The sequence below is a fragment of the Callithrix jacchus genome, chromosome 14 (genome assembly GCF_049354715.1).
Source record: "Callithrix jacchus isolate 240 chromosome 14, calJac240_pri, whole genome shotgun sequence".
Lineage (NCBI taxonomy): Eukaryota > Metazoa > Chordata > Mammalia > Primates > Cebidae > Callithrix > Callithrix jacchus.
This window is the reverse complement of record NC_133515.1, coordinates 72,870,213-72,898,158: the sequence shown is the minus strand read 5'-3', so window position 1 is coordinate 72,898,158 and position 27,946 is coordinate 72,870,213. Positions and strand designations below refer to the sequence as shown.

The following is a 27,946-nucleotide window of genomic DNA, read 5'->3' as shown; positions in this document are numbered from 1 at the left end:
TCTTCCTCTCAACTAAATGGTGGCAGCATATTAATGATATGGAAAAACGAAGCTCCCAGATTTTTTTCTAGAGAGAAAAAAGGAATACAAGTAAAAGAAATATCGTGCTTTGTGTTCATTTTCTGTTGACTCCTCATCCCAGTCGTAGTGGGTATTTATCATTACCCCAACTTTACAGATGAGGACACTGAGATTTAGAGAGGTTACAGCAAGAGGCAAAGTCACAGCTAATAGCTAAGTCTGCCAAACATCAAACTCTGTGTTCTTAACCCCCATGTAATAAAATGATGTTGGTGCAAATACAGAAGTCTATTCAGGGAACCAAAGGTCATAGTGGGAGTAATGAGCTCTACCTGAGAAGTCTGGAACTGGAGGGGAGGAGGAGGCAGGGAAGACTTGTTAGAGAATATTAGACTTGCAATGAAAAGGAAGGATGAAGACAGGTGCAGTGGCTCATGCCTGTGATCCCAGCACTTTGGGAGGCTGAGGTGGGCAGATCACGAGGTCAGGAGTTTGAGACCAGTCTGACCAACGTGGTGAAACCCCATCTCTACTAAAAACACAAAAATTAGCTGGGCATAGTGGCACATGGCCTGTAATCCCAGCTACTCAGGAGGCTGAGGCAGGAGAATCACTTGAACCTGGGAGGCAGAGGTTGTAGTGAGCTGAGATCGCGCCACTGCACTCCAGCCTGGGTGACAGAGCAAGAACAAGATTCTGTCTCAAAAAAAAAGAAAGAAAGAAAAAGAAGGATAAACAGATGTTCACCAGGTGGACAGCAAGGAAAGGGATTCCAGATGGGGCAGCATGAGCAGAGGCATGGAGGCAGCAGACAGCCTGAGGTGTTCAGAACCTCTGGAGTTTCCAGACCTGGGAGAACTGAGGCCTTGTGGCTTCTACACAAGGGGATACTCTGCATTCTAGCCCAAGACCTTCTCTCGCAGTCACAGGACAGAACCCTATGCCCCCCAAATAATTAGCACCTTACCTACAAACTATTATCCCAGTCCCTGTCCTTGATTAACTCAAATCCCCATTCGTTCCTCATTTCTTTCCTAAGTCAATTCTTTTTTTAAAGAGCCAGCTCCCTGGTCATGCATACCACTGTTCTTGGCAGGCAACTCTTGCTCCTTACAAAAATGTGGTTATGATGCTTATATTGCATTCATAGCATCTCTAATTGACGGCAAAATACCATGTCTACTTTACTTTCTTCTTTAGCAGGGTCACAAGAATGGCAAATTAGGGAGATTCATGGGACCGAGGGTATTGGATTATAGAAAGGTGCTTTTAACTTTTATTAGGTTGGTACAAAAGTAATTGCAGCTTTTTGTCATTATTTTCATTGATAGTAAGCAATTACTCTTGCACCAACCTAATACTTTTTCTCATAGCAGCCTTCTGGATCCTTGGTGGATTATAACTTAGAGATGCACAACAGAAGGAATTAGCTGGTTCAATAACAGTATCCACACCCAAAAAATATTGACCATGGGTTGATGTCAAGGTCTAGAGGAGAGTCTATATTGGCATGACCTATGGTTCTGCCCTCAGCCCTCTCCCAGGCAATGTCTCTTAAACCAATAACTTGAATGAAGATCTAGAAAGCAGGTTTACCAAATTACCTAATGGTTGAAACTGGGTAGGTAGCAACCACGAGATGGCAAAACTAAAAACTGTATGTCTCCCAAAAGGCTAGCGTGGGTCATCTTACCAAGTCTTACCAAGACATCTTTACCTGACATGTAAAGTCCTTTACTTCAGTTCCAAAAGTAACTGCTCAAATACATGATGAAGATTTCTGACTCAGGGTAACTGTAAAAAGGAAAAGCAATGAGGAGTTTTAGCTTTAGTTGAATGAAAGCGAAGACACAGCCTGCACTAGGGGAGAGGAGGAGGGACAGTTGGATTCTGAAGATTCAACAGCCACACCACCAACCCGGGCTGTATTTAGTAACTTGTACTCTACTCCATTAAATGTGTTTGGGTTTCCAGCCCCTCCCCATGGCCCTTACCCCAGACAGAGCCAGGAGCCCTTAGAAGGTAATGAGAACACTGAGAGCTCCAAGTCTGGGAAGAGCTTGGAAATGAGAGCTCTCAGAGCCTCTCCCGGCGCGGCCCTATCCCTGCTGATAAGGCTGAGAGCAAAGCTGGCTGACAAGTGATGGGAAACAGGAGTTCCCAAACCCTTTAACCCTTTCCTACCCTGCCCGTGTGCTGGAGTCTCCATCTCCCATGGCTTCTCCCTCTCTGTATCAGGGCTCTCTGCTCCACCCACCAGGCTTTCCATCTACTCCTTTTGTCCCGACGAGGACCGAATGCTGTCCTTCTGCCTGAAAAGCAGTCACTTTCAAAGATGCAGTTCCACAACCAAAGATGCAGTTCCTCCACCCTCAGGCCACCCAGGCAAGTCAGCCAGGGAGTCTCCTTCTGGTCCAGACCCTACCAAGCTCACTTAAACGACCACACCTGTGCTTGTCCAGTGCTGCTGAACCTACCAGGGGAATGTTGTTCCTGTTTGGTGTTTGGGGTTTCTGGAAGCAGAGACCCCAGGGCAAGTTTCAGTAGCCTAATCCCAGAGCCATTCTCGGTTGCCCCTGCTGGCTGGCAACCCTATCAAAGGACTTCAGGGGTCACCCCCTTAAGCAAGACCTGACTTTCCTGGGTGATCTTAAAGGCCTTCCACTCAGATATTTCCTGGTTCATGGATGGGATAGATGACAAGGGGTCTGTCCAGGATGGTGGCCAGCATGACCGAAGCTAAGAGGTGAGCTTCCCGGCTTACCCTGGGGAGGGGCATTAGAGAGAAACCAGGCTTATGAGCCACAGTAATTAAGTATAAAAGAAGTTTCCTGGGAGAGGTAGGCAAAAAAAAAAAAAAAGAAAAGTTTCCTTCAGTAGATTGGAATTCAGCTAAACTGCCATTATCATGCAAAGCAGCTTTGCACCTAAAAGCCCTTAACCAAACAGGCAGTTTAATTAAATCCCTAATCTCCTGTGGCCTATTCTGACCCCTTCTCTCCTCTTCGTATCCGCTTACCACCCCCACCCCCTGCCCCACCCCCACCTCTACCTTGAAGATTCCATGTAAAACACTCCACCTGTAAGTGGGCAAAATCTACCCAAAAAAGGTGGGTCTGGGGTCCTTTTTAGGGTTTGGTTGCTGTGTCTCAGGGCTTAGCTCCCTGAGGCTCAGACAGCTCTGACTAGGTGCTGGGTGCTGGCTGCGAGGATGAGCATGATGGTGGTGATTCCCACAATGGCCATGGTCAAATGAAGTGAGGGGAGTCAGTATCACACTCCCACCCACTGGTTCCTGCTCAGCACCAGGAAGCTGATGCCCATTTATAACCCACCCCAAGCCATGAAAAGTCTGCGGTCTCCTTCTTCATAGTAAGTGTGTAGCAGCCCTAACAGGCTTAGATGTTAGGACCCTGCTGTGACACCAGAAGAGGCAGGGATGGAGAAATTGACCTGTCCATGCATCTCCATTTCTGAGGCTGCACTGGTGACCGCTATGAACCTTAGGAGGGATGCTAAACCTGTTAGTGAGATTTGCAGGGAAATGCCTGCAGCTATGATTTGGAGTTTAGACTAACTGCTATAGGTAGGGAGAGAGGTTAAGAGAAGGAAGATGGGAATGGCGTGGGAAGGTGATGAGGCTGAAATGCACTGATAAAGAAAAACCTAATAGTACCTTCTGATGTCTGCAAAATGCTTCTGAAGTTTGTGCCTTCATTCAGGAAAAGAAAGAAAATCATGTATAGAATGCCAGGCACCATGCCATATCTCGTAAAGTAAATCTCCCTCTTGTGCCCCTCCACACACAGGGAAAAAACTGTGATGCAAGAAGGTGAAGTGACTTTCCCAGTGGCACACAGCTCACGACTGGCAGAGCAAGGACTCAAACGCTGGCCTGCTTTTCTGAAAATTGATACTCACTCTGCTAAACCACAGATCGGCCACAGGATTACAATGTTGGAGGGGGGATTAACCACCCAAGAATACTCATGGCATTGTAGGCCAAACTCCATCTCTTCTCCCTCATGCAGCAAGAATGCTTCCATCTCCAAACAAGCCATTTCCTCTGAGCAGGGGTCTCAGCAGGGATGAGAAAATCAGCTCTGGGCCCATGGATTCAGGCCAAGGGAGCTGGGTATGTGGAGGGCTTCTTGGGGTTCAAACCCGAGAGAATGAAGAGTCCCAGAGGAAACTTTTCTTTGCAGGAAAGAAGTATCCAGGGCCGTGGTGGGGGAGGGGGCATCTGTAAGTCATATAACAAACACCAGACCTCTCCATTTTATACCTCATTCCTTTGGTGGGGGCAAGCAGTGGAGCCATCTCTATTTGGAAAAAAGTGAAACTCAAATCACCATGAACCCTGCACTTTTTCTGTTAATTGTGTGAACTTCACTCTGCCTGGAGAAAGCATGGACCTGCATTAGAGAAAGTTATATTTCTGGAATATTACATATATATCTGTGCAATATATCAATTCTATATATGGAATATATATTTTGAATATATATAATAATAGGAATATATATTATTTCTCTATATAGGAACATATAATATAATCCTAATACATATTTTAATGTACAGTGTATTATATATTATATATAACTGTACATCATAATATATATTATATATGATATACATTATATCTTATATATTATAATGTATATTATATATTTCCTTGCATTGTGGGATTTTTTTGCAGAGGACATACCCTTTCAGGAGGTTCCAATAAATCTTTTGAATAAATGACTGAAGCTGGTGTTTGAGGCAGCACAATACCCAGCCCCTGATGGAGCTCCTAAGCCTTTTAATTCTCCAGGCCTGACTGAGCTGGTTCTGCCCAGCCAGTCCTGTCAATTTGTGGCCACCTCACTCCAAGCCAGGTATTTCCAAAGGTCATTGACTTGAAATAATAGGTGCCACTGTTTTGATTTCAGAAAGACAGCCTGGGACCAAAGAATCCTCCATAGCTTCAGGGCTGATGTGGGTGGGTTAAGAAAGTAGGATTTTGGACGAGATCTGTTACAGGGTCCTTTATCTCTCTTATAGCAAAGAAAACAAAGAAGAATTTTAAAAGGCTGTCTTGGTCTCCAGAATCCTCTGGAAGCAGATGGCATGTCAACAGGTTCCAGGGCAGACTCCAAAGACCCCAGACCTGGGAGCCTTATTGGAATGTAATTAACCTAAGTGCTGGCTGTTAGGATGAAAAGGCAGGAGCGCAATTATGGAAGGAGCAGGAGGTGAGCTTTCATTGATTAACCTGTCCTGTCTGATTTCATTCCCTACTGAGGTGATTTTGAGGGCCCTGAGGGTTGCCCTGTGCCCTCAGGGTTATGAGAAAGGAGAACAGTCACTGCAGAAAGTGAATTCCTAAAACAGAGTTCAGGAGGCCTGCGTAGACCCCCAAAATTGCCTGGAAAATGCACTTGTGCAAAATGCAAAATGTACACTTTTGAGGAAGAGGCTGGACACCCTTATCACTTGCATGAAGGGGTCTGTAGCCCCCAGAGTGTTAAGAATCTCTGTGCTAGAGGAGTGAAAGTTCAGCCCAGTTGCCAGAGTAGGCCTTCAGGAAAAGTCCCTTTAGTTTTCAACTCCAAATGGCCATCATCCTTCTGGCTCTACCACTTACCAGCAAGTCACTTAGCCTCTCTGTGCCTCAGTTTCATATGTAAAATGAGGGACATCCCAGGGTTCATAAGAAAATTGAATGACATAAGAATGAAAAAAAATTTTTTTTTTAGATGTAGTCTCACTCCGTCGCTCAGGCTGGAGTGCAGTGATCTCGGCTCACAGCAACCTCCACTTCCCGGGATCAAACAATTCTCCTGACTTAGCCTCCCAAGTAGCTGGGATAATAGATGCTTGCCACCACACCCAGCTATTTTTTGTATTTTTAGTGGAGACAGGGTTTCACTATGTTGGTCAGGCTGGTCTCGAACTTCTGACATCAGGTGATCTGCCTGCCTCAGCCTCCCAAAGTGCTGGAATTACAGGCATGAGCCACTGTGCCAGTCAGAATGCAAAACTCTTTTTATCTGTCTTGCCTTGTCACCCAGGCTGGAGTACAGTGGCATGATCTTGGCTCACTGCAACCTCCGCCTCCCAGGTTCAAGAGATTCTCCCACCTCAGCCTCTTGAGTAGCTGGGATTACAGGTGCCCACCACCACATGTGGCTAATTTTGTATTTTTAGTAGAGACAGGGTTTCACCATGTTGGCCAAGCCGGTCTTGAACTCCTGACCTCAGGTGATTTGCCCAACTCGGCCTCTCAAAGTGCTGGAATTACAGGCATGAGCCACCACGCCCAGCCAAAACTCTTAAGCCAACATCGAGCCCTTAGTAAGCACTCAATAAATGGAAGCCATTTTGATTATGATTATCAAAGTCTAGAATATAAAGTGGACTGTGTACATGTACTCTTTAGGAGCAGTCTTTTGGCCCCAAACTAGATTCTATGGGAATCCCAGGTAAGACGCTCCTCCAAAATGGAGTGGAGCCATGTGACCCAGGGTCTTTAGACATTGCTTCCTCAAACCTTCCCCCAGTAGGGGACTTTTACACCAGAGGCACGAGGATCTGGCCACACTGGGAGATAAGCTTCTGGAAGTGGGGGCACATCAAGCGTCTGGGTGGTGCCAGTGCTTAAGCCTGAGCTGGAGTCTTCGCCAGCCTGCCCCTTTCAAGGAAGCTTCTGATAATTTCAGTTACTAAAGTCTTCCTGCCTGTTGGGATAATACAGTCAAATGTTCCAATGAGACATGCATTGAGAATGCATGGACCAGCATTAAGGGAAGTTATATTTCTGGAATATTACATATATTATATATCTGTGTGGTATATCAATTATATATATAAAATACGTGTTTTGAATATATAATATTCAATAGGCCCTAGAATGAGACCAACCCAAGGCCCAGCATCTGCAGAATGTCCAATGTGGGACCAGAAAAGAAAAACCAAACCACTCCGTTTCCCCTCTTCCCCACACACCCCTCTCTCCTTCCAGATCCTTGGAGCTCTCCACCCTCAAAACCTACAAGCTGCCCAGGTGTCTTCCAGCCCAACTCCAATTGCTTCCAGCCTCCTTCCTCCAGCACACCCCTGCAGCCTCGGGCCACTGATCCTAAACCAAAGCCTCCCCGCCTCTGGGCTCAGAAGCAGGTGTAATCCCAACTCCAGCAGGGAATTTCAGAGGTGAAGGTCATGGGAGAATCTTTAATCTTTGGTTCCCAGGAGAGAAGACACCCAAAGAGCAGGGAGCAGGAGACAGCTCCAGGCCATACATTTGTTTATTCATCAATCATTCATTTATGCACTAATCATTCATTCCCCCACCCATCAATCATCCATCTGCTTATTTATTCATTTGATGTGTTTGTACCTTGCACTTGCTTTGGTTGCCACAGATGTTGGTCCTCTCCTGCTTTGATCTGTCCCCTGCTTCTCTGACAGCTGCACAGCAGAAGCCTTCTCATGTTGAGTACTTGGCTGAGAGGGCATCTCCCTCTCAGAGGTGCCTGAGGAAAACCAAAGGGACAGTGCAGAGCTGTCTGCTGCCTGCAGATTATCTACCATTGCAAAATCCAGCCTACTGGTCCATGGGTCAGTAGGAGTGATTGGGACGGGCTGCAGAGGGGTCTCCAGAGCCAATCGAGGAATATGGTCTGGACATTCTCATCGCGTGTGAACTCTAGCTGTTTAAAAAACAATATTCTGGTCCTTCTGGGAGGAAGGGGACTGCAGGAGACTCTAAGCCTCTGTGCCTGGTTGTGAGACCTGAGCTCAGCACTGTGGGGGGCCCAGAGAACATGGTATGGGAAAACCTGGGGCTGGAGTTTCAGAGGCCTAAGCTGTGAGCCTTCTGACAGGTCTCCCATCTTCCATCTTTCCATCTACCTGACCCTGTAAAGCCTATTCTCAGTCAGCAGCCAGAGATCCTTTAGTAAAAGTCAGACCATGTCCTGCCTCTGCTCAAAACCCTGTCCTGACTTTCAGTTCTCTCAGAGCAAAAGCCACGGCCCCACTTGATGGGGCCTCCCTCATCTCCCACTCCCTCCCTCCATTCAGCGCCCCATGGCCCCATCCTTCCTGAACTCACCAGCCACAGTCCTACCTTAGGGCTTTTGCTATAGTTGTTTCTTCTGCAACACACTTGACCTGGGTGACATGCTTGAAAGTGACTCACTTTCTCACTTCCTTCAAGTCTTTGCTCAGTTGAAACCTTCTCCATGAGCCTACCATGACCCATCCTATTTAAAATTGCAAAGCACACAGGCGTGCGCGCGCGCACACACACACACATACACACACACCACTCTCAACCCCCCTTACTGCTTAGCACTCATCACCTTCTAACATAATACACAATTTACTTATTATTTTTACCATTTATTATCTGTCTCTGGCTGCTCAAATATAACTTCCAATAGGGCAGGGCAGGGGTCTTTGTATGTTTTCTTCACTGATGTGTCCCAAGGGTGGGACATCCCATGGGTTCCTGGTATATAGCAGGAGTTAGTAAAACATTCCTTGGATGAAAGAAAGAATGAGTGAATGAATGAATGAACGGGCTGTAGGAAATTGTGCGGATGAAGCTTGCGAAGGCTGGGGGTAGAATTTAGGAGGCCCACAGTGGCTTCTTGCAGCTGTGCTGAGGAGAGAGGAGCCAGGCAAATTGCCTGCTGCCAGTCTTCTTGAGAAGAAGAGGTAGGCAGCAGCATCGGTAGGGATTGCGCTAACTCGAGATGCCAGCTCTGTGCCGCTCTGGGGCTGGCCAGCGCTCTGGATGTCATTAGCTGATTTGTTCTGCACTGCAGAATGTACTTTTCATATTTAGGCAGAAAAAACAGCTTTCAATCCTTGTGCCCTTTCTTCTGTGAGCTGTAGCACATGGCCTGCTTATTATGAATTAATCCTCTAAAGAGCATGTTCATTATTCTAATTTAATTGTGCTTCGTTTCAGAAAATAACGAAACCCAGTGCAGAATAAACTCCAATGCTGATTGGTTTCAAGAAGTTAACCTAAGACAAATACTGCTAGAGGGCAGCAGCAATTTGGAATCATTAAAGGGAACCCATGTAAATAATAAAAACAAAACTAAAATGCAGAATTAAATTAAGGAATAGGAAATTAAATTTGGGAATCTAATCTAAAATTGAGGCCTTATAAGCACAGGCTTACCCTGGCTTGGCTCTTCACTCAGGAGTGCTCAGGAGAGGAGGTTCTGCAGAGGTTCCCAAGACCAGGGAGGCGGCAGCCCCTCCTGGGTGACAGTTTGCTGCTCTGGGAAGAGAAATGTGGGCTGAAGTGGGAGAAAGGGGGCTTTCCTCCCACGGGGTCAACTGTGATGAAGATGAAAGCCACATTGTCACAGCTGCATCTGGATGACTCGTCCTGAGCCCTGGTGACCAATTCAGGAGAACTGCCTGTGGCCAAGAGTCCAAGCTGCCACTCACTAGGGGAAGCACAGGAAATGGGCAGGTGGTGCTGAGTGGCTGCCGGCCTGAGATGTTGAGAGTGAGCAGCCCTGGGTGAAGAAGCTGTGTCAGCCCTCCTTCACCTTTGGGCCCTGGGTACCCTTCCACAGGTGACCCAGCTCAGGACAGAGGCTGAAGGAGTTTCCTCCTGCCCAGGCAGTGGCCCCTAAGCAGGGTCCTGGCCTCACCACCACCACCGAGGGATCCCAGTTACAGATGGAAGAGATCCAGACTCCAGCATCATGATGGCAGGTCAGGCCTCCACCAGGCAAAATGAGAAAGGGAGGATGGGAAGGACGGGGCATGAGGATGCAGAGAGAGTCAACTTAAAGACTTTAAAGTATCTGCAAATCAGATGTACAGCCAGGGGCAGAGTTAGCACCATGGCTCAGACTTCATTATGCATATTTCCAGGATTTTTTAGCCCCTGTCCCTGCAGCATTCTCTCCATAATTTCTCTCCATATTTCTACCTCCTCTGGCTGTCTTCCTCTCTTTCTGCCACCTCCCTCCTCAGAGTGAAAAGAGCTCAGCCTTTAGAGTCAGACAGGCTGATTTGGAGCCACAGTTCCTCCTCCTAGTTGATACTGGAGCATCAACGAACGATCTCACCTTCCTTGGCCTCAGTTTCCTCATATGCAGTGCAAATAATATCTGCCCCCTTCGTTTGTTACAAGGGCTGTATGCAATAAAGTATCCGGCACAGAGCAGACACTCAGCACTTCTGCCTTCTTATTGTCTGTCTCACCAGTGCTTGTTCACACACCACTACACACACACACACACCCATGCACACACGTGCACACACAGGCTCCATCCTCTGCCAAAGGCCTTAGGCTGTGTTTCTAGAGCCCCACAAGTTGTTGGAAAAAAAAAAAAAAAGTCCAGTCAATCAACTGCAATCAACTGCTTGCTTTGATTCATAAAGGCAAACATTCAAACAGATGGCCATATCCCAGTATCAAAGTGAAGTTTTCCATTGCCATTTTCATTTGGAGCTCTACATGGATAAATTAGCCACCTTAAAATAGATCCTTTTTTGAAAATAGAGAATGTGAACAAGCAAAAAAAAAAAATCACTTGTTCTCATTTAATTCACAGTTTGAAGCCATGATCAGGAAACTGCTGCACTAAATTGAGGCCACAATGTTGACTGGTCAGTTAAACAGTGATTGCATCTAAAACTACCAAACATGGAGACAGCACGACAAAAACAGCTAAGAGTTCTGTCTTGAATTCTCTGGCTACTTCCCTTATCTTAACTTTGCTAACTGCCTGCAGAGAGCAGGCAAGTCTCTTGCCAGTAGCCTGGTTTACACCTGTAAATTGAGGCACTCTGAGGCACAACCAATCTCAGTTCTCTCGGAACAAACCCAGAAACCTCACAGCAGCCACAAGGTGTGGATCCAAAATCCATGGAAGATTTACCTTCAATGTCAATGGAAAGGAAGCTGGAGAGCCACATCCTGGCCTGAGGCTACCAGGGAGAAGGAAGGGGTACCCTGAAGGTGAGGAGCAGGGCCAGGTAAGCTATAAGGTTGCCCTACACCTAGGTCCAGGGGAAAATGCTGGAAAATGACCCCTCAGCCTTTGAAAGTTAAGGAAAAAGGCATGCAAATTTCTTAGACATATAAAACTCATAAGACTTATTCAGGGAGCTCAGCTGATGGGGAGTTAATTTCTAGAAGGCTGGAGTAAATGTGGTCAGTTAAATGGTATTATGGACTGCATGTTTCTATCCCCCAAAATTCCTATGTTGAAACCCTAATTCCCAACAGGATGATATTAGGAGATGGGGCCTTTGGGAGGTGATTCGGTTTAAATGAGGTCATGAGGATAGAGCCCCCATGATGGGATTAGTGACCTTACAAGAAGAGAAAAAGACTAGAGTCATTTGAGGACACAGAGAAAAGACAGCCATCTGTCTTCTCTCTAGGAAGAGGACCCTCACCAGATACTGGATCTGCTAGTGCCTTGATCTTGGACTTCTCACCTTCCAAAAATGTGAGAAACAAGTGTTTGTTGTTTAAACCACCCAGTATATGGTATTCTGTTGTAGCAGCCTGAACTGACAAAGACAAATGGTTTCTGTATTTCTGATCTTCAGTCAAAACCTCTGTTTACAGAGTATGAAATTGCCTGTCTGGGAGGGATTTTGCGTGAAGGCAGTTTCACCATTTTACCATGAAGCCTCAGGTCATGTCTACCCAGCTTTCAAGGTGGCTACACTTGAGAAACTAATTTGTTTCCCTAAAACAACTAAATTCCCTTCCATATGAAGTCCATATAGCTTGAGTTTGTGCAACCCATCCATGCAGAGATCCTTTCCCCATTGGTAACTATAATATTACTGCTGATAACACTAGTGAAAACAGTCAACATTCACTGAAAGCTTACTCGATGCCAAACATTTGTTCTAAGCGCTTCCTAAGAATAATTTTATTGATTCCTTACAACAACCATGTGAAGTAGACATTATTACCCCCATTCTATAGATGAGGCAACTGAGGCCCAGAGAAACAGAGCAGCTAGCCTATTATAACAACAAAACTCAGCAGCACCGGGGTTTGAACCCAGGCAATGTGCCAGATTCTGGAGCCTCCTAACCACTAAACAGCACTCCCTGTTGGTCAGAAGCTCCCCCTGTCCACAAATCTACCCATAGTGACCCTAAATATAGTCCACATGGAAAAGAGAGTTCACCAGACCTTTGGAAACTCGTATCTGGAAAGCAGGCTTGTGTTTACACAGTGGCTTCACATAGCTTTTCTCGCCTGGTCGTTGGGAAACATGGTGACTAGGTCTTCATGGTCATCCTTGCCTTTCAGCAAATGCTGTGTCCTGGATTCTGTAGGATGTATGGTTTAGATACAAGACCATGCTTTATTCCGTCTCATGGATTAGCTTCTCACAGCCCATAAGGGCAACACAAGCTTGGCACTCAGCAGAACATTCCTGGAGGAAACAGCCTTGTCAGTGTGCAGGTACTCATTTAAATTCCAGACCCCGGTTGTTAAGACATACATCTGCAGTGGCTATATGTGCTGTGATAGATGAAAACACAAATGCTTTTCCACTGTATCTGTATGACTAGATTTGACCTCCTATCGAAAGAGCAAAGAAAGAGTGGAAAATTAAAGGTGATTTGATATTAGCCTCCTATTCATATTAGAAAAAGTAACTGCTCTTGAGGTTTTCCTCACAGAGGTGTCTTTATTCATTTGACATGCCTTTAATAACTAATTCTAGTTGTCTGGTTGCCAAGAAAGATTTCCTATGGGCAGACTTGAAAGTGACTCGGAACTCTTTGCATGCCCGGCTTCAAATGATCCCAGAACAGCAAACATTCAGCTTCCCTCCAGACTTCTGAAGTGTGGGAATAACATGAAAGAGTGAACAAGAATCCTTCTGCAGCCTGCATATGCTATGAGCAGAGCTGTCTGGCAGAGGTTATAGCTCTGTCTACACAGACCAGGCATAGTGAGATTTGGAAATAATCTCATGCATTTGATCCATGGAGTCAGCCAAACCAAATGATTTATTTCAAGAAAGTAAATCTACTTTGGGACCAGAATGGTGTAGGTCAGTCACAAACAGACTGAGATTTCCTCCCTCTGCATAGACCTGGAGTGGGCAGAGAAAGGTTGGAAAAACCACCACAATTGCTCTCAGAGGGTCACAACCAAGGAGCTCATGCTATGAATATGTACACATATTCACTACAGTGCCAATTAATCTACTTATGCCAGGCTAAGTGGATGACATACACACGTAAACTAATTTAATTCTCTCAAGCATCCTACTTAGGAAATAATAGTATCATTATTCCCATTTTACAGATGGGAAAACTGAGCCTCTGAGATGTTCAATAATGTGCCCAGGACACACAGTTTTGGAAGTGGAAGTTGGTTAGGTGTTCATCAGACATTTCTTTTTTTCCTCCTGGGCACACAAGATACCACTTTCCCTCCTGTGAAGTTAGATGCAGCCATCTGACTGAACTCTGACCCACAGAAAGTAGATAGAAGTGACATACGTCATTTCCAGTTCCTGCCCATATACATATCTTTCTTTTTCTATTCAATGACTGAAGGGAGAGGGTTCTGAGGACCTAGAGAGGACAGAACCTGAATATGGAAGAATGTAGGATTCTAAACAACTGCTTTGAGCATCAACCTGCACTGGATGGTGACATGAGGTAGAAATAATCTATTGTCTTAAGGCACTGAAATCTGGTGATTGTTGGTTCCAGCTAAAAACCTAAACTGACTAATGCAACTCATAAGCTGTTTGCAACTTAAGGATTCTTTTTTTTTTTTTTTTTGAGTTGGAGTCTCGCTCTGTTGCCCAGGCTGGAGTGGTGCAATAGCGCGATCTCAGCTCACTGCAACCTCCAACTCCCGGGTTCAATCAATTCTCCTGCTCCAGACTCCTGAGTAGCTGGGATTACAGACACATACCACCACACCTGGCTAATTTTTGTATTTTTAGTAGAGACGGGGTTTCACCATGTCAGTCAAACTGGTCTCAAACTCCTGACCACCTCGGCCTCCCAAAGTGCTGAGATTACAGGCGTGAGCCACCGCCCGACCCCAAATTTAAGGATTCCAAAGTTCATGCTCTTAACCTTTCTCTTGTCTGTAACCACACTGGGTCTGATCTACTTATTGTAGATAAGGAGACATTAGGAGAGCCCCCCTTTTTTTGAGTACCAGTGTCCTTTCTGCTCCAGAGGTCCTGAGGTGGTGGTGTTTTTGCTTTCTGCTTTCCTACCTACACAGACACATTTCTTTTTTTTTTTTTTTTTTTTTTTAATGAATCTGATAAAAGCTTCACCTCCTATTTCTTGGTTAATCTATCCCCATTGTGGGGTTCTGCATCTCCAAGTTGTCTTTTGATTTCTCCTCTGCCATGTTATTAGTAACATCTGATCAGTTACTTGTGTCTCCTCCATCCTCATCCTTCACTCCATTTCCCCCATCATATCTCACCTGGTTTAATCACAGCACTCTCCAAACTTGCCTCTTCTCCTCCTGCCCATCATGCCATTGCCTCCAAAAGGACCTTCCTAAAATACACCTGGTCCCAGTATCCCCTGTATCAAAATTTTTAATGTAAAGTCTGTCAATATCATAATGCAAATACCCTTTAATCAAGCAATTCCACATCTATGAATTTATAGATACATGCACAAAGTGATAACACATACAAAGATATTCACTGCATCGTTGTTTGAAGTGGCAAAAGATTGGAAACACCAAATGTCCATCAATAGAGTCTTACAACATTAACTATAGAATGCAATGAGCTCCACCTAAAAATCTCTAAGATCTATGGTTAAGTATAATGTGCAAAGTAAGGACAGTGTATGTAAGATGCTAATATTGGTGTTTGAAAGTAATAGGGAGATATATTTACATATATGTTTACGAAGACATGGAATACCTTTGAAAGAATGCACAAGAGACTGGTAATAACTGCTTCTGGAAAGGGAACTGAGTGACTAGGGATCAGGGACGAGAAGGAGAAACACTCTTTAGTGAATATACATTTGTATTGTTTGAAGACTTTACACATGTATTAACTTTTAAAAAATAAAATAAAACTGTTTCCTAGTGCTTATTTGATGAAATCCAAATCCTGCAGGATGAAAGGAAAGACTCTGCGTTCTGGCTCCAACACGTTTTTTCTGCTTGTTCTCTCACTCGACCGCACTGTTCTCTGAATATTCCTGGACTCCCTCATCTCTGTGCTTTTGTTTAGTTCTCTCCCTCCCCTGGAAAGTCCCGTCCCTACTCAGCAGAAACTAATCCATGTTATCGCCTTCATTTTCTTTATAACTCTATATCATGGCCCTTTATCCCAGTTTGCTCTGCACAAGATGTGTCTTTATTTCCTACAAGATGATGAGCTGTCTGACACATAGAAAGTGTTCAAAATACGCCTGTGCCTTCAACCAAAGCTATAATTCTACATGTCTCAGCAACAGCTTCTAGAAATAGCTGGGAAGGGGGAAAGGGATGGGCTTACCTTCCCCACAAAGAAGGAGCCACATCTGAAATCTGTCCGATTAGGTTGTGGGCTGGACTAAGTAAGTAATATATCTCAGCCTAGGACACTGGAACACTCTGCAAGAATGGACCTCCTTTCTCTGGTTCACTCCCAAGGCCACTTCTCCATCCCCAGTCTCTTTGCCCAAAGACCAACAGGTCAATGGTGCTGCTATGCTCGAGACTGAAATTGTCTCTTTGGCATGAGGCTGACTGCACGATGCTTTCTGGGGAGAGAGACATCCATTGCCCTAGACCACAGTCTGGGGTTTAAACTCAGTTGTCACAATTATTTGAAGCCTATTAAGTTTATTTATGTTCCAAAGCAGGTCCACTAGAGAAGGACCATCATAGTCATAAATATCAGGGCTGCTATTCTCTCCAGACCCAGCTGTGCCTCTATGCCCCTCCCCTTCTCAGCGCTGCAGGCCCTGCTTACAGGCTGGAGCCATGAGCTCTGATTCGGTGCAGTACCCATGCCCTGTTCAATCAATTCTGCTAGCCCAGCTAGTCAACACACACTTCTACACATTCTGTGTAGTGGGAGTATGTTTGAGCGAGACGCAGGTATCCATGGGAATGATGGCATCTCCTAGTCCTGTTCATGTTAAATACATAAGGTTCAGGAGTCCAGGCTTTTGCCTCCAAGACTCTTGCGGCCCTAAGGACTGGCATTGAACCCTGGGCAGAGTTAGGGACCCTTCTAACCCAACTGGAAGTCTTTAAGAAAACAAAGACTGATTGCATGACTGCTGAAGATGCTTTCTGTGTTCTTAGCTGGGTGAGAGTTTCATAACTTTACCCATCGTGTGGTTTCAAAGAGACCACTTAGTCCTAGGAGCAGTGTTTTCCAAAGCATATTCCATTGTACACTGGTCTTATACAATGAAAAAGTAAAGATGATTGTGTAGTCAAAAAAGTTTTGAAACCCTGAATACTAGATTCTCGTGTGGGGAGATTCACAGTGCACTTTGCGTATTAGAGAGCCTGTGAAATCCTGCAATAAAGAAATGTGTTTAACCCATTGTGAGCGAAACATGCTTCACAAAAGAATCCTTTTTTGGTGACATCTATGGATATCCCCTGACAGGAGTGTTACATGGAGTACCTTTGGGGAAACCTGCCTTTAGAAAAGCGTGTGCGTGCATGTGTGTGTGTGTGTGTGTGTGTGTGTGTGTGTGTGTGTGTCCCTTACCCACAGAGCTTCCTGAGGCTTGGTCTAAAGGGAAGAACACTTCTCTAACTTCCACCTCCCTGTCTTCCTGTTCCCAAGTCTTGAGCTGGCCACCAATCCTGCCCAGGTACAGGTGTTCTTCCTTTCTCTGCTGGCTCTTTTCTTCTCTGCCTCAGCCCAGGATGTTGGAGGAAGGAAGGGAAAATGTCAGCTTCAACTTCAACCAACTGACCCATTCCCCACCTACCTGTAGTTTGGCCCACAGTCTGATTTAACATCTACCATTTCTTGATTTAAAGAATGAGATTGAAAAATTACTCTTTATCCTTCTTCCCAAAGTGTTCTCCAACTGTACTTCTCCCAGGAAGCGTCACCTGTGAGGTTTAGGGCAGTGGTTGTCAAATTGTGTTCCCTGGATCAGCAGCGAAGCAGCAGCATCACCTGGGAACTTGCTAGAATTGCAAATTCTCAGACTCCCACTGAATTAGACATTCGAGGGGTAGAGCCTAGCATTTTTTGTTTTAACAAGCCCTCCAGGTGATTCTAATACAAACCGTTGGTCTAGGGTTTTGGAAATCTCTTTCACTGAACAGGCTCTATTTTTCCTCATTCATTTTCTGCATATGTTTTCATTTATACCACACCAAATTTTGAAAAGGAAGTGGACAGCCAATATTGAAATACTTAGGTGCCAGCACAATTAAACAAGTGTGTAGACACTCTTTCTCCCAGGAACTGCCTGACTCACTCCCTCACCTCCTGGTCTCAGAGAGGCCCTCCTTGATCATTTCCAAAATGTCAGTCTCCTCTCACTGCCCTCCTACTCCTTTCCTTCTCTACTTGATTTATCTCCTTAGCGTTGATTATTATTTAATATCTATATCATTTATACATTTTTATTTTCTCTCTCCTACCTTGAATAAAAGCTCCATGGGGCAGGGCTTTTCATCTATTTTATTTCCTGCTTCATCTCCAGCATTAGAAAGCTTCCTGCTTTAAGACACATTTGTTCAATAGATGACCCTTATCATAAGGAAGCAGGAGAGGTCTGCTGTGCCGATGAAACATAGAATTTTATTCTGAGCTTCCTAGCAGCCAAAGAGTTGCAAAGATCTCTTTATCTAATAACAGGAAATCTGTCCTTTTGCAAAGGACAGAATTAGCCCATACCCCCTTTGCCCTGTTTCTCCCTCGGTGGGTAATAGCTTTTACTGATAATGTTCCTGGGAAGCTCTGTGCTCAAAGCAGAGCCGCCTGGAAGCCACAACCAGCTTCTATCTCCACCGATTCAATCTAAGGGAAGATTTTCTTTTTTCTTCAGTGAGAAATGGGCAGACTCCTCCCAAAGATGTCTGTGCTGAACTTGTCTCCTGGCAGGAGAAGCAAAAGGGCACACAAATTACAGGAAAATGTCTGTTCGTCGAATCAATTTTGTAGGTTAAATGTAGTGGGACAGGAGGGAAGGGGCAGGAGAGCGTTCGACCATATTGAGTTCTTTTTTGAACTGCCTGAAAGGGTAGCCCCCACCTGGGGAGAGTGTATCTAGCACTGATAAATTTATAAAGTATTTGACCCTTAATCAATCCTAATATTTTCAATCCGAAGAGCCTTCTTAAACGCCTGCAGCCCTGCCCCTGGGCCCCCATTCATCACAATTACTGCTCCAACTGTCGGAGGCAGGGCATGAAATGGCGCACGCTGACGTCCAATATTTTATCACTAATAAAGAGAAACATCCCAAGTATTTGCACAGTTCTGATACTTTCCAGCCCCGAGCCCAGGAAAAGGGGGAGTGTGGTGATTTACGCTCACTGCCAGGCACTGTTAATTGGGCTCCAGGCTAGAGGCCCTGGGGCTGCTTTTCTTTGCCTCCCAACCATGAACCAGGATGTGCAGAGAGCAGTGGGTCAGGGGTGCAGGAGAGGCCTGCAGAGCACACAGTAGGCCCTCACTCCATTATCCGGGAAGTGGTGTAAAGTACTAGAAAGGGGAGTTTTTCAAAATCAAGACTTGGCAAGTGCTTGCCTCCACTGGTGGCTTTGTAAACAGATCCAATATTTATGAGCGACCTTCTTCCACTTGTTGCCACGGCGGGGCTGCAATCCTCCCCATGCTCTTTGTCTTGCCTTCCCACCCCTCCCTCACCCCATCCCTAGTCAGGGTCTGCAGTGCAGCCCCATTTCCTTCTCAGTTCAAAGTCCCTTCCTGTCTGCCTCCCAGCTCCAAGCACAGGGAAGCTCAGTTTCCAGTCACAGCATTCAGACAACCCACAGGCTGCATCTACATAGCACCCAAACATCTGGATGAAATGTAAACAAAACAAGCAGATGTTCCTTTCATTACAGCAGGTGCCTCAGCAGTGCCCTCAGCCTGGGACTGAAAGGAAAGGGCTCCCTCTGGAATCCAAGTTCCCAGAGGGAGTTTGGGAGAGCTGCATACCCATGGCTTATCAAGGAGCCAGTCCCTCGGGTGTCATAGATGGGGAATGCGCAAAGAAAGCCAGATACTCCTAGGGGAAAGATGCTGGTGAAACTGACAAAGGAGGATGGTGTCCGTATGGACAGAATGAAAGGTTCATTGTGGGCAAGAGAAGGAAATGTCAATGCAAATCAGTGGAGGAAGCCGTTGATTTCAAATCTCTTTCTAATTTCATTGTGACAAACAGTTTCCTGAGCCTCCACATTCCACACCACTACCTTCCAGGAAAAGAAACAAGACGTGCCTGCACAAAACTCTGTCTTAGCCCCGGGGTCTCCTGTGCAAGAGAAGTTGGGCTCGAGAAATAGAGGATGTCCTGGGCTCAGATGACCTGGGGTTTCCAAAACAGCACAAACCTCCCCTTTCTTAGCCATCTTCCACCTAACAGGAGACTAAAGGATGCATCACATTAGACTAATAAAGGTGGGTAAGAGGTCATGAAAGGGATAATGAGGAAGGACAGGGGGACAAGGGACCATGAAGAACAGAGTAATAACAGCCACAGAGAACCAGAGGCAAAAACAGATGAACTGGTTTCCACTTGCCTCCCCGTCCGCCAGACCCTCTACCCTGACTCACATACTCGCGCAGTGCAGTCCCTGAACACATGCCCTGGTCCTCTTCCCTGCTCCCCCAGCCCTGTGTGTGACACTCACACTCCCCCAGGTCTCTCCTCTACTCCTCAAGCCCTGGGTGCACTGATACACTCTCCAATCCCCACTTCCCCAGTCCCTGGGTGTAACATTCAACATACTCCAATCCAGTCCTAACTTCCCCAGCTCCATGTGACACTGAACACAGTGCCCCAGTCCTCTCGCCCATCCCCTAGACTCTGTGTGTTTCACTGAACACACTCAGTTCTGACCCCTACTTCCCCAGCCTCTAGGCATGATGCTAAACACACTTCTAGTCCAGCTCCTTACTCCCCCAGCCTCTGGGCATAGCGTTAAACACAGTCCTTCGTCCTCTCCTGCCTCCTCCAGCCCTGGGTGTAACACTGGACCTGCCCTCCTGACCGTCTCCCCTGTCTCAGTCTTGGGTGCAACACTAACACACCCTCCAGTCCTGTCCCCCAGGCTCCCAACTCATGGTAAGTCGCAGCTCCCACACTCAATGGGGAGCCAAGGAACAGTCTCACTACACTCCCTTGGCTCCTCCACTGTCTGTCACAACAAACACATTCCTCAGGGTCACCTTCTTTGGTGTCAACTATCTTACCCTACTATCTGCAGAAAGACCCTCAGGTCCCTACTGTGATTCTGGGTGCCAGTACAAACAAGCCTCCTGGAGAGGAGAGAGAGAAAGGGGAGACAGAGGAGAGAGTTTGGGGATGGCAGCAGTGGTAAGGATTGCAGCTCCCCATCCATCCATTAATTACTGGATTTTGTGTCAAAGGCAAATATTTTCCTTTGACCTCAGTGTTCCTGTCTGCGACACTGAGCAGCAATCTGGCATCAAGCACCCTGGGAAAGGGGCTGATTGCCACAGAGAGCTGAGAATTCAAGAACTGGACTCTGCTTAGGACCGGGTCAGCCACAACGTGGGGAAAGAGGATTATACTTTGGTAGGGAGGATTATAGCATTTTTGTTTTGTTTTTCTTGCTTTTTTTATGAAACTGGAAGTGCCAAGCAATGCCTCCAGGCTTTGGGGTTTCCAAGTGAAGAATTTTACCCCTGATAACCACAGCAAACCCTGAAAGAAGTGGAGGGCTTCCTTTCATATTTCAGGAGGCTGGGAGGGTGTGAGGGGTGGGAATCAGACACAAAGAAAACTGAAGTATGGGTGATCCAATTCCCCTTCCCCCAAGTAGCCTTGCCTTTTAGTTCCATGGGTTAGAAGTTTATAGGAATTCTGGATCCATGGTTTCCTATGGTCGCTTTTACAGATCTTGTTAATTTATTACCCGTGGTTACACTTTTAATGGAAATCATGAAGAAATGGCAAAGGAAACATGAGCTAATTTTTTTTCCAGTGACACATTTCACTGCTATTTAAATAGCTGTTTTGCCAAACCAAATACAGCGCTTACAGCCAGCGGTGACACATGAAGGAGATCACTGTGGCCGATCTGGCCTGCGGCATCCAGAACAGGCGAGACTTTCTCTCAGCTTCCCTAAGGGCCAGAGGCCAAGGGGGGCGGGGAGGGAAGTTGGAGCCTGGGGCGCAGCTGGAGCCCCAGAGCTGGGTGAGTGCAGCATCTACCCACCCCGTGTATGGCTGCTTCCCTGGGGCCTCCTGTCCACTCCTCATCCCTGAGAGGCTGTGGGGTGACTGTTTTCCCCCACAGAATGGGCCACAGCAAGGCCACCAGCAGGGTCTCCTGGCCCTCACTGCAGGATGATCTCCTGAGGCCTTTAGCCGGGAACATTATCAGGTTGTATAAAACCAGAGAGAGACTTTGGGGAAGCCCTGGCCAGCTCGGTTCCAGCTCTGTGGCAGCGGCAACAGTAGTACTGTGACCACGCTCACACAGGACGCCTTTGTTAGGCAACCCCAGAGCCTGTGACTTCTCCTCCTCAGAAATGTTGGCCTCTAATGCACTCTTGCTCCCCAACTTGGGGACTGTGATGTCACCAAGCATTTATGGCCTTCTCAAGAAGCCAGTTGAGAGTTGTGGCATTTGGTGAGAGAGACTCCAGGGCTGGGATATTGGGGAAGAGGAAGAGGCCACAGTTTGTGCCAATGGCGGGTGCGGGAGGAATGGAGGGGAAACTGTTCACAGCAGCCAAGTCAGAGCCTCCCCAGGGTTCAAAACTGCAGTGGGATTGAGGGAAGCCCAACTCTTAAAGTCTGACATGAGGGCTGTGGGGACCTTGATTCATTTGTCCAATCTCAGGGGCCCTGTGACAGAGCCAGTGGCACCAATATTCTCCCCATGAGCTCTGCTAAGGAACAGCAGGAAGGGACGATCCAAGAAGCAGGCACAAAACAGGGAGAGAATATTCCGGGGAGAGAATATTCCGGAGGGAGGAGCCCAAGCCAGCAGGAGCTAGAATTTCAGCCCCTCCCAGGTCCTGCTGGATCCCAAACAAGTCCAGCTACTTCTCAGATTCCCCCTCCACGGGAGGCTCTGTGGCCCCAGAGCCCACTGCCAGTGTCAAGGTGGCAGAGCCGAGGGGCTATGACAGAATCCAGGCAGCAGGCCTGCTGGCACCCTGAGAGAAACCACTCTCCATGCTCCTCTTTTCAGGGAGAAAACCCACATTAGCGAGGAGGCTCGGGAGAGAAGTTAACTGTCATCTTCCCTGTGCCAAAAAGTATATTAAATTCACTGACCACATTTTTCCAAACCCAAGCACAGAGGACATTAGATCAATGCACACTGGCTGGGCTCTGGTGCGCCGGGCACCCCACACATTTCATTTTGCATTATTAATATTTAAACCAAAGCAGCTGTTTGCACACGCAGAACCCAGAGCCTGCCCAGGGCTCCTGTGGAGAATCCTTTCTGGGATCAGATGCACTGGCTAGGAAGCCCGTTGTTGACACTCAGGACTTTGAATTTCCCCAAGCAGACATTCAGTGATCAGGAATGGATGAGATTTCTGGGATATTTCTGAGGAAGAGGAACTGGTGCTTTGTTGGCAAGAGCAGATTGTGATGATCTGGCTTCGCTGAAATTCCCTGAGGGACGAAGTAGTAGGGCCCACCCTGAGCAGATTTTTGAGAGGGGTGGGGTGAAAATATCTCTTTAGGCACCAACCTCCCCTCTGAGCCCTCTTCTGCCAAGCATTTTGCACCTTAGAGCCTGGAGTCCTCCCCCTGGGTATTTGCAAGTTAAAGCCTCCTCTCTAAGCCTGGCTGGGAGACTTGCCTGAGTCCCGCCCTGCAACCTGATGCACACGGCCCCTTCCCAAGCTGCCTCAACTCTCACCTTCAGCCACATGCTCCAGAGTCTGCTCTCCATTTTCCAGACACACTGAAATTCTGACCTTCCACAGATCACCTGCTATTTCTGCTTGCCTTTGAAATCTAAGGACAAAATCCGCCTCTCCTCTGCTACCCCCAATCTCCACTAAGACTAATTGTTCTTCTCTCCTTCCATCATACTCTGTCCCCCTTTATTTTGACATATATCTCAGTATATTGCAAATCTGTTTCTATACCCGTACTTTCAATGCACATCATGCTCTAAATAGAGCATATTATGTAATTCTTACAACAACCCTCTGAGGTAGGTACCATTTTACAGATGACAAATCTCAGACTTGGAGATTCTGAATAGCTTACCTAAGGTTACCTAGTTAGAAAGTATGTATTTCCTCTGTCACACCAAAACTATGAGCTCCTCAAAGAAGGGGCCATTGTCTTATGCATTCAGGGCCTACCTAACACAGTCTCATTATAAGTATTCAATAAGCGTTTGTCAAAAATTTTTTTTTGAGATGGAGTTTCACTCTTGTCACCCAGGCTGGAGTACACTGGTGTGCAATCTCGGCTCACTGCAACCTCTGCATCCCAGGTTCAAACAATTCTCCTGCCTCAGCCTCCCAAGTAGCTGGGATTACAAATGTGTGCTACCACACCCAGCTAATTTTTGTAGTTTTAGTGGAGATGGAGTTCACCATATTGGTCAGGCTGGTCTCAGACTCCTGATCTCAGGTGATCCACCTGCTCCAGCCTCCCAAAGTGCTGGGATTACAGGTGTGAGCCACCACACCCAGCCTCAAAATAAAATTAAATAGAGCAAACAGAAATATTACCCCAGGTCGGGACCTGCTGAGATGCCCTCGTGTCACCATTTTCTTTAGGTACAGCTCCAACCCTGGCTCCTGGAGAAAGAGGAGCATCCATGCAGCAGTAAGCCAGACCTGGATTCAAATTCCCATTCCACCTGAGTTTAAACTAGCCGTGTCTCTGTTTTTCCATTTGCAAACTGGTGAAAATAATAGTACCAGCCTTAATTATTACAACAACCAATTCAGTCCTGCCTGAGCCAGATTAGAGAAGAGAGGAGGAGGTTATGGCCCACAGGAAAATAGTAAGGATTACATGAAGTGATATGCAGAGAGCATCTAGCCCAGTTCTTGCCACGTTTATAGACATACACAGTGATGTCTTGGGACACTGAAGTGCTTTGACAGCAACGATGATGACAGTGTGTTAGATTGCCATTTAGTGCCTTATAGGGCTCCATAAGCTGCTGCCACATGGATATCTTCAGTTAGCCCTCACAACTATTATAAACCCAGCATTACTGTCAGGATCCTGTTCTAGACATCTAGAGCTATGTAACAAACCACCCCCAAAAAAGTCGTGGCTTCAGATGGTAACATTTGTTTTGCTCACAAAGCTGCAATTTGGGTAGGGAGGGCTCAGTGGGAAAGCCCCTTCTCCCTCCTCGGTTCAGCACCAGCTGGGCCAGTAGAAGACTGAGGGCCAGAATCATCTGATGGCTCTCATGTGTCTGGCCAACTGATACTGGTTGTCAGCTGAGACTTGAGCTGGGACCCTCAGCCAGAACCTACATATGCCCTCGCTGCATGGCCTGGGCTTCCTCACAGTATGGCGGCCAAATTCCAGTTCTGGGGTGGGGGCAAGAGAGAGAGAGAGCATGCCAGCAGAAGCCACATGCCTTTTGTAACCTAGCCTAGGCAAGCATATGGAGTCACTTCTGATGCATTTATTTGTTGAGGCAGTCACAAAGACCTGTCCAGATTCAAGGGAAAGGAATGTGGACTCCACCTCTCAAAAGAAAGTGGCGAGGTTCTGGAAGAGCATGTGGGACTGAAATACTGCTGTGGTCTTTTATGAAACACACACGGGGAGAACACTGAGGCTAAGGAGGCTGTGACTGGCATAAGAGCACAGCACCCACGAGTGACAGAACTAGAACCAGAACCAGGACCTGAACCCAGGTCTTCTAACTCCAAATCCTGTGCCTTTCCCACTGCACAATGGAATGTCCTATCCCACTGACTGGGGTTTCAGAAGGGTCTAGCCTCTCCCCACATCATGGGGCCTTTCAAAGCACCCACCCCCTCACACACACACACCTGCCCACAGCCTGACTTACTTCCAGCCTGTTGAGAAGAGCTCCTGAGTGGGTTGGACCCATTCTGCTGATTCACTGCCCAGGCCAAGCTGAGGGAGCCAGTGGGCAATGGGACCCACCAGGAGTTAGAACTGGGGAGGCCCAGTACTCAGGGGTGAGGGCTGGGGGGAATGACAGTGAAAGCAGTGTCTGGGATGTATAATTCCAGACGACAGCAGGAGCTAAGAAGACTGTGGGTAATTTGGGAGAATTTTTGGAAAATGTGAGTGTGATGTCAGCCTCAGTGAAAGAGAGAGGAAGACTGAAAGGGGGCGGGGGCTGTCCTGGGGGGCTGGCAGGGGAAGGTGAGGGGAGTCAAGTTGTAATAGGAGGAAGGGTTTATTAGTCTAGAAAAGTTTAACTTGAAGCTCACAACCCCCACATTGCACCACCCCTCTGCCCAGTGCCAGGAAATCACACAGATGTGGTTACAACCCATGCTGGTGAGCCCTGGTTGAATCCAGGGGAAGAGATGGGAACACGCTGATTTCTTCACAGATTGCTAAGTGACCCAGCCCAAAGCCTTTTGCCAGTCCAGAGCAGGAGCACTGAGGACCATGGAGAAGCCCTGAGAAATCCCTGCCCAGAGCCAGGAGCAGGAAGGAGGAGTCCGTAGAGGTCAGGGCTGGGGCAGTCTGAGCCTCAGGAGATTCTCTGGGGAATTTGGTCAGTCCCTCCAGGAACGTTTTGGATTGACCTGTTAAGTTCCATCCTCAGAACTCTGTGCCATCCAGACATCCTGCCCAGAGGTTGCCTCTAGCCTGGAGTTCAAATTCATGTCTGAAGGCTCCATGGCCAGACCAGCTGTGATCACACTCTCCACTCTATTCTAGACAGCTTTATGACCTCAGGCAAGTTACTGAACCTCATAAAGACTCAGTTTCCTCAGCTGTAAAATGGGAGCAATAATACCTACTCCAAAGAGCTGCTGTGAGCTTGAAATAAGATTGTATAGGTTAAACGCCTACCACAGGGTCCAGCACATAAGGATTCGGTAAATGGTCATCTCTCTCCGACTTCTTTTTCTCTTCCATTCCTTTGCATAAACCCAGACACATGGTTCATCCTAAACCTTGTTCAGTCCAGACTTACAGAGCCAAAGAGAGGCAAAGCTGATAAAGCACTGGAGCAGGGAGGATGGACAGGAGGATGCTTGTACTCTTAAATCTTACAGCCACTTTTTGCCTTTAGTGGTCCACGGTATGGGAACCCTGGCAGAGCAATGGGAAAGCTCCCAGACCTGAGTGCGCCAGCCCCCACAGCGGGAAGGGAAGCTGGAGCTGGAGAGCACCTCTGGTCACCTTGTGCTGTCTGTCCTTAGGGTCCAGTCAGTCCCAAAATCTCTTCTTCAAACCTGCTACTCCAGTAGGCCCCAGCAGGCAAGAAAGACTTGCCCTAACCAGCAAGAATGAAGCAGCCGGGCACGGTGGCTCACACCTGTAATGCCAGCATTTTGGGAGGCCTAGCAGAGTGGATCATGAGGTCAGGAGATCGAGACCATCCTGGCTAACACAGTGAAACCCTGTCTCTACTAAATATACAAAACATTAGTCGGGCATGGTGGCGTGTGCCTGTAATCTCAGCTACTTGGGAGGCTGAGGCAGTAGAATCACTTGAACCCAGGAGGTGGAGGTTGCAGTGAGCAAAGATCACACCACTGTATTCCAGCCTGGGAGACAGAGTAAGAGTCTGAAGAAAAAAGGAAGGAAGGAAGGAAGGAAGGAAGGAGGGAGGGAGGGAGGGAGGGAGGGAGGGAGGGAGGGAGGGAGGAAGAAAGAAAGAAAGAAAGATAAAGAAAAAGCAAGCAAGCAAGCAGGCAAGCACAGGTACCAGGAGAGGGGCTGCTTTGTCCCACTGCAGGAGACGTGGCCCAGGGCTCTTTATGCCTCTGTCTCCTTGCCCAGAAAGTAAGGGGGTTGAATGAAGGGTGCTCTGCCTGCCTGACATCCTGGAGTCACATTATCTCCCCACATCCCTCTCTATCCTCTTGCAACCCCCCTCCCAGCCCTTTTGACAATGCTCACGCAGAGAAGCCATGTTCGCCACAAGAGAAGTCCTGGGCTGAGGCTTAGGAGGACTTTTCTAAAGTCCTTTCTGTGGCTCTGACTTAGGCCTCCAAGTTCCTCCTTCCTGAGCCAGGGCTGGGGTTTGAGTAGAGGGGACTGCAGCCCCTGTCTTTCCTGGAGGACTCTGATGCTATTCTTACTCTTGTCTATTGTGGGTTTCTGTTTCTCTGGGGTGCTTGGAAGTCATAAGCCGCCGCTCAAAGTTCCGGCGTTAAAAATACTTTCCCCAGAACCTTAGGAATGAGGGTGAAATATAAACAACTTCAAATCTTATCGGTGGCTTTGTTTGGAGACTTCTAGCAACCTGAAATACCCCCCCACCCCCACCCCACACACCCCCACCCCTTCTCCTTTCCTGAAAGCTCCTGGCATCCTCCATTTCAGACCGGCCTGAGTTGGTACTGGGCAAGGGAGGAGGTTATGGTCCATGGAAGAGTCATACCCTGAACTTTATGGGGTTTGCAGCCGCCAGGTGCAGAGCCAGACCCCGCCTTTCTCAGCAACATCCAGAGAAATAAAATTCTGGCTCCATGAGGCAAGGAGGAAAGGGGGATGGGAAGACAAAAGGAAGAGACAGGATAAAAGAGAGTTTTTGGAGAGGAGACAGAAGGTAGCCTCCAGGTAAGAGGAGAGGTTATGGGGAGGT

The 27,946-nt window shown here is 47.1% G+C and overlaps 1 long non-coding RNA gene across 1 annotated transcript in view; it reads right to left on the bottom strand.

Annotated features, from left to right (window-relative positions):
• Window positions 1-27,946, bottom strand: part of LOC118147345 (uncharacterized) — a 59,301-nt gene that overhangs the window by 12,453 nt on the left and 18,902 nt on the right. Inside the window, exons 2-3 of the long non-coding RNA XR_004733647.3 lie at window positions 7,403-7,538; window positions 1,739-1,815 (exon numbers count right to left, since the gene is read on the bottom strand). This is a non-coding gene — a long non-coding RNA (uncharacterized LOC118147345). The remainder of the gene's footprint in view (window positions 1-1,738; window positions 1,816-7,402; window positions 7,539-27,946) is intronic.